This window comes from Centruroides vittatus, unplaced genomic scaffold (assembly GCF_030686945.1).
Source record: "Centruroides vittatus isolate TY-2023 unplaced genomic scaffold, ASM3068694v2 contig_1695, whole genome shotgun sequence".
Classification (NCBI taxonomy): domain Eukaryota; kingdom Metazoa; phylum Arthropoda; class Arachnida; order Scorpiones; family Buthidae; genus Centruroides; species Centruroides vittatus.
The window spans coordinates 19,173-26,765 of NW_027121028.1; the positions used below are offsets into that span (position 1 = coordinate 19,173).

The 7,593-nt window shown below is 34.4% G+C and overlaps 1 long non-coding RNA gene across 1 annotated transcript; it reads right to left on the minus strand.

Moving 5' to 3' along the window:
* Positions 1–3,264: 3,264 nt before the first annotated feature.
* On the minus strand, positions 3,265–7,452 carry LOC136969042 (uncharacterized). The gene is made up of 3 exons (XR_010879754.1): positions 7,425–7,452; positions 3,404–3,472; positions 3,265–3,311 (listed from the first exon to the last, which is right to left on the minus strand). It is a non-coding gene; the product is annotated as an uncharacterized lncRNA (long non-coding RNA).
* Positions 7,453–7,593: the final 141 nt, after the last annotated feature.

Here is a 7,593-nt window from a genome sequence, read left to right on the forward strand (position 1 = left end):
TCCTGCAGAACAAGGTTTTCAACCACCAAGTAGCAGTTCAAAACAGCTTTAATTAAGAAATTTATTAGTTCCGAGACTTCCGAATTCCATGCTACTGGAATAAATAAACTGGTTTTTTAAATTAACATGCCTCAATGTCCTTAATTTATTGTAATATTATATTCGTCTACTAGTACGTATTTTCTATTATAATGACTTATTAGACTGGTTTTAAGGATTCTGAACACAGTTTCACAGATCAGAAATTTATTTTATTTGATATACCTGATTAGTGGGTGAACAATCCAACGCTTGGCGAATTCTGCTTCGCAATGATAGGAGGAGCCGACATCGAAGGATCAAAAAGCGACGTCCCTGCGAACGCTTGGCCTCCACAAGCCAGTTGCTATCAATGCGAAGCAGAATTCGCCAAGCGTTGGATTGTTCACCCACTAATCAGGTATATCAAATAAAATAAATTTCTGATCTGTGAAACTGTGTTCAGAATCCTTAAAACCAGTCTAATAAGTCATTATAATAGAAAATACGTACTAGTAGACGAAAACAATAATATAAAATTATATGGTTTCTTGTTGGCAAAAATGTATGGATCTAATCTAATGGTTTTTATCTCAAGATACTTTATTGTAAGCTGAGATAAACTGTTTTAAAGATAATGGTTGAAAATTGCAATTATTTTTCACCGACATCTGTATTATAAATAATCATATCAAGTACAAAAACAGGCAACAATGCAATGCGTTATTAATTATATGTTATTGCATAAGTATTTATTTTAATAGAATGGTATATTTCTGATAAACAGTTGACACATTGAAAGTACTATTAACTCGTTACCAGCGAAAAATGTTTGTTTTATTATCGAGTTTTTCGTGTTTCTTGATGTGGTGTTTTTATTAGTAATTTTCTTAACTTGTCTACTGCTACAGTTAGGCATTAATATTACCGTATTTTACGGACTATAAGACGCACTTTTTTCTTCGAAAAATTGCCTCCAAAATGCAGGTGCGTCTTATAGTCCGTAAAATACGGTATATGAATAAGTGGTAATTTTCGTGTATTATTGTGTTTGAGCTGTTTGTTTAATGGTCACTAGCAGCTTACCGGGCACTAGTGACAAGGGCGTACACGCACTTCAGCAAGCTGCAAGATAGAAACGAAGAGTTGAAATATATTAACATGTTAGCTAAGTCATTCGGGGTGAACAGCAAGGCTTTCTCCAACCTCAAACCGCCTAACAACAAAGAGCCAAATAGAAGAAAAGCAGACGAGTGTACAATCATGGAATACAGAGCACAACTAAATAATGTATACAAAAGAATAGGAGCGGCCACAAACAAAAAAATAGTATACAAAAAGAACCCGACAATATATCAACTGCAAAGAGCCGACAAAGACGTACCGAACCTACACCTCATTCCAGGGGTGTACAAAATCCCGGTAATAGATAACAGACGACAAAACGAACTATACTACGTGGGAGCAACAGGAAGATCCCTTAAAGAAAGACTTACCGAGCACCAGAGAGACATAAGACTCGAACATCCTAACATTGCCCTGGCAACGTATATTCTGGCAGACTAACAAGAAGTAAAGGCAGATTGGGATAAAGCAAAGCTCATACAAAAAGTTTACAGCAAAAAACATCTAAAGTATGCGGAAGCATGGAATATCTTCAAAACCAGCTACAAAGGACAGGCTATTAACTTTAGGGAAGCCAGCAAGATCTCATCGGCGTGGAGAAACAGCGTGGTGTAGCGCAGGAAAGGTAGCGCCAGATAAGAAAACCGGCGACAGCAGATTTATATACGAACGCGATATTCATTATAACAGGCAAGGAAATTGCTTATGGGTATTATACTAATATAATACGTATAACAACGGACAAGCTGAGGAATCAGTTAAGGATATATTTTTATAAATTTTTTTGGCTTGTAAACCTCCCGTTAGGAGATCGCGAATAGAACCATTTCAAAAGCTCGTTTACGATTGGCGACGTGTTCTAATTTTTACGACCGCTTTCGAATGTAACTGTTCTTGAGAAAGGTTATTAAAAATAACCGAAAACGTTCGAATATTAGCAATAAACGGCTGTGTTTTAAAGGTATACTAGAGTCTATAGTGCAAATGTACGCAGTCTTTGAAGAGTATATAGTTTGATACAATAGTTTATTCTTTGGATTCGAATAACTCAATATTCCAAAGAATTTCGTATTTTAAATATGTTCTTAACTGTTCTATAGAAAAAAGAACAGTCATCAATATTCCATGATTTTTAAATACCTTAAAATGGCGTGTAGAACAGGCAGAAAATGTCGGTTACGATTAATAAATAATTGTCGGTGAGATAAGATGTTTTTGCCCATGTAAAGAAGCATTTAGCTGGGTATTAATTAAATATTTTATGTTATAATAATGTACACAGTTATGTTAAAATATTTATTATGTATAATTGCGTATTATGTGTTATAATACACAATTATTTAATAATGATCCAATTTACATTCTCTTTTATTTCAAAAAGTGATGATGGCAACAGACAGACTACTGGTGCAGCCGCTCTAAGCGAGGAAAAGTACAATACAGCGCTGTGTTCAGTAATGCAAAATACTAAGTCGAAATTCTGAGCGGTGAAAAGAATATTGTAAACATTATTGAAAAATGATTTTTTGGTAGACAACTAGGAAAACTGGCGGACGACGTTAAAATTAATTAAAAATAAATATAATAAAAAATAAAATCAAAATAGCAATTTTATCTGTAAAAATGAATACGGCACGAGCAGCCGTTATAGTCGTAAGCGTAAAATTCTTCAAAGCAAAAACAGAAAGGCGGAGTGACGCCAATAAGCACAGTAAGTCTGCTAAAAGTAGTCTGAGTGAATGAATAAGAATTTTTACAGTGAGAGGAGTCAGAATTACTAAGAATATCGGTTAGTATCGTGGCACTGCTGACTAAGTCAGAATTCTGCATACTGAACACGACCCAGAACACGCCTAGCCTGATGGAGTGGAAACAAGGACCTCCTGTATCTCCCTTGTAATAGCGTTCTTGATTTTAATAAAATATTAACTTCAGTGTTCCGAAGCGCTCTTTACATTTAGAAGACCAGAGTAAACGGTATGAAGCAAACTTGCCATCTGAAATATTTCAATAATATTGTATATTAATTTAGACATTGCATTTACTCTATTAATTAAAAATTCACTTCTTGTACTTACTTTTAAAGGAAACTTTTTGGTAACATTAAAGCACTTTCCGACTGAGAAACACAATGATGCTTTACCAAATCTCTTCGTGAAATTCAGAATCTAGAAAATAATTAATTTTTTAATTGTTTTACAATTCACACAAAAATATAATAAAGTTTCATTTAAAAAAGAACATATTTTAGAAGTAAAACCTTCAACTTCTGTTCTAATGTGAGATTGCAATCTGCAAATCGTCTGACATCTTGAAATGATGTTTGCATCTGAAAGAAGAAAAATACATATTTTAGCAATTATGTAAATGAAGTAAATCGTATTATTTCTGAGAAGATGAATTACAACAGATGTGAATCTAGAAAAGAAGAATCCTAACAAAATACACAGAAATGTGATATCAATGCAGAGTACAAAATTAATAACTTTAAGCGCAACTTCAATTTTCGAAAAGATGAAAATAAAATAAAGTAGACTGGTCTGCATTATTAGAAAACTATATAGTATTGTAAACGCATAATTCAATGGACTGTCATTAAGTTGATTGGCATAATTCCACAGTGCATCGTGGTGTGCAATAATTTCTTCCAGTTCAGACTTAAAATGTGAATTATTCTTTTTCAACAGATACAAATCATCCGATAGTTTCTGAAATGCGTTCATGATAATACGCGCAATCAATACAAGGCAAACAATGAGATAAACTACACCACCAACGCTTACAGTAATCCAGGTTCCAACTTCGATGCAACAGAAAAGAGCTTCGAATCTAAAGAATTCCTGTTTTTTTCAAAGCAGGGTAAAATAACAAAACGTTTATATATTGGATCCACACTGTATAACACTCGCAATCGTAATTATAGTGACGATTGGTATATAAGAATTAATAGGAAATACTTGATTGTCGGAACAGCAATGTGACTTTTTCAATTGTATTTTTGGATATAGTTTGACTCTTTTAACAATGCTGAATATTGTGGCTAACATCAAGGCAAACGTGGCGATGCGTACTCTGATCCAGATGCCGAATTGAACATTTTCGATAATCGAATACCACGAAATGCGAGGTTTTTTTGTAGATATGTAAGGAATTGTCATAAAGAACGTAAGAAAGAAGTGCTCCCAGTATAGACATTCGATAAAGGAAGTATAGAACTTTATGAAAATTTTCCGGAAGTAACTATTATTGTTAATTTCGCAGGAACAAGGCGCGAAGAAATTCCATCCGTAAACTATTGACGTTGATGTAAATGATGACAGAAAACATGGCAGACATAATTCCTGTGTCAGATTTATCACTCTAGGTCTAACTCTTGAAGTTTCGATGTTCATTTTCTTAAATAACTGTATTAATTGTAATGAAATAAAATTGATATCGTTCTGTTTATAGATTGTTCTGGTGCGCAATTATTCCCTGCAGAAAGCTGAATCGAAGATATATTACAAAAACAGTAACGCTGTGTATTCGCTTACGTAAGTATCGATCAAACTACGTCATATCTGCTTTCGAGACATTTAGTTTGTAAACGAAAACTTTAGTTTAAAAGTTTACGAAACAAAAGTGAATATAAGTGCATTAATTGCTAAGAATAGAATAGCTTCGAATATTAAATATCGATTTACTCAGATTTATGAGAGAATATCGTGAAATGAATACATTTAGATTGTATTTTATTGCTGTAATACACAAATTACTGTAGTAAATGTAATCAATAAATATGCAATTTTTAGCTTAACATAAATCTATAAATTAAATTAATAAAATTATATTTATTATAAAATGTAGATCGAATAAATGAATTTTTAAAATTATTTAACTTAACACGAGATGGCGGTTTAACGCCTGCCTTTAGACAAATTACTTGTTAATTAATAGCCGTATTATCCACGTAGATAATCCTTTGAAATCTATTGGTGTTTTAGACGAATTTTTTTAATTTAGAAATTAATTGTGTTCTGAAGTAATTACTTAATTGTAAATATAATTAGCAGTCTAAGCGTTTGATAATCAGTTTACATAAAAATAAATTCGTGTTGGTTTGTCCTTTATACAAATTTTTATTGTTAAACCGATCTGTACCAAAGTAATTATGAATATTACGTAGACCCCAGAATTGACACTAAGCTAAACGAGGAGATGGACAAGTGGGCGGGACATCGTCAAGTAGGCATGGCACATATCCATGCTTTGTTGGCATCAGAGTTAATGTTGAATTAGATAGCAAACGTAAACATCAAATTTCTCAGGTACAGTAGTGAACCGAAAATTGGAAACCCGGTAATTGGAATCGCCGGTAATCGGCACGATTTTCAGTCGGACTGTGTCGTGCTGAATCGAACGTTTTTGATACTAAATTTACTTCTAAAGTATAATTTTCATGTTTTTATATTCTTCAATATATTTATTTTGTTTGTACAAAATGCAGAAATAATTTTTAACGATACGATAGCCTCGATTATTATTATAAAAATTTTCGTTAGGCTTAAAATCGACGAAAATTCAACTCGAAGCGACACGCAACGGAGAAAAATTTGAACATCAAACAGATTAATATATTTTTTCGTACATAAACCGTAATCGGAACAAATCCCTAATCTGAACAACCCCAGTCCCCAATTGATTCCGACTTTCGGTTCACTACTGTAGTGTTAACGTATTGAATAAATTGTATATAGTGCAATATATATATATATATATGTATATGTTACGCAAAAAAATCCTACACCGTTCAACGTATCCACACAAAATTTAGCATCATATTCTTCGAACTCCCTAGAAAAAACCTGCAACGAGTTGCTCAACTTTTCCCGCAACATTTAAAATTTTGGTGGCGCTATCTGTTATCATATTTTATTTTTAAAACTTTTTATATTTTTAACTATTATAAAATTGCAAAAAGCTTACTTTTGAGGGTAGGGATGAGTATTATAAAAAAAAACTGTAAATGTTAATAACAAGTAAAATCGTCATTAAGTCCGACTTTACTGAAGATGCACACGACCCCCACTATCTCCCCACTCCCTCGAACTTTAATCACCAAAATTTAACAGTATCGATTCTTCTGATACACAAACCACCCTGCAAAATGTCAGAAAATTCAAGCACAAAAGTTATTAACCTTGAATGAGAGTGAACAAAATCGTGTCATACACACACATACTAAAATCCATAAATACAAATTACCCCGAATTATTATGCATCTCTCAACGTTTCAAGTTGTCTTAAGTCCGAAAATGTTCAGATGGTTATTTTTTGATCGATCGCTAAATTTTCCTTCTGTTAAATATAGCAGATTGAGGGAGACACAGATCGACAATCCTGGACAGATCCAATCTTGTGTTCCAGTTCCAGAAGGTTACCGAACAATGCCACTACCACAAACTGCTAGCGAGATATTCCTGAAAGTTCCAGAATATTTTGGTTGGAGAAAATTGTGGAAAATTCTCCCCTTATTAGAGCTAGTGAAAGGTGCCATCTAGTGGGGATGAGACAATACTACTGCCACTACAGCTGCTGCAAAGTGCAGCACGTGAAGGCTGTCCACATAGAACGTACACCTAGTTTCCTTTTCTTTGAACTCGGATAACTTTTCCATAATTCAACCTAAATTCACCAAACTCGGCAAAGATATGAAACAATTCTCTGGCTTTATATTCCAAGAAACAGCATCCAAAAATGTCAGAATTATTTTTTGTTATTAAGCGTCAAAGAGGCGAAAGTCGATGTTTTCGTTTTTTGATTATATGTAATCTCGATTTTATGCACATGCCAGGATTCCACTGTTTATTTCGACATCAAAATGGTGAAAAACTAACGTGAAAATTTAAAAAAAAAATGTAATAAAAACTCCGAAACGAAACCTCAAAAGTCATCCCAGAAGCCTGAGCTCGCTTACTGATATCTGTAATAATCTGAACATTTGTGTGGGAACAGGTGTGTGGGAACTTTTTTTCGGCGAACAGGTCGGCAAGACCCACCCCACTGTCAAGGATGGCTTAATTTTTGATGATATCCCGACTCGTCGGAATTGGGTAATTAATTGTTAGGTCGAGTGGAGGAAATGTGTGAATTTGTCGATAAGGTTAAGGCGATATTCGAAATAACGGAGCCAGGATAAAACAAATAACGATTTATTTGGATAGAGAACCTAATATGGAGAATCTACGCTTCCCGTCCCTAATCGCGGGAGAGAGAGCTCACAAGGGTTGGGGAAATCATACCTCGTCTTCTGATATATCGACAACAATCGTAGGAGTGATCGGTCGGTGAAAGGAGGGTCGGTCGTACTTCGGCTCTGGCGGTGAGCGGAAGGATCGGGCTTGGCGGCTCGTAGTTGACGCCCCCGGCGTCTTCGGGTTTGGCCTTCGATTCGGATTCCGGATTCGCCGG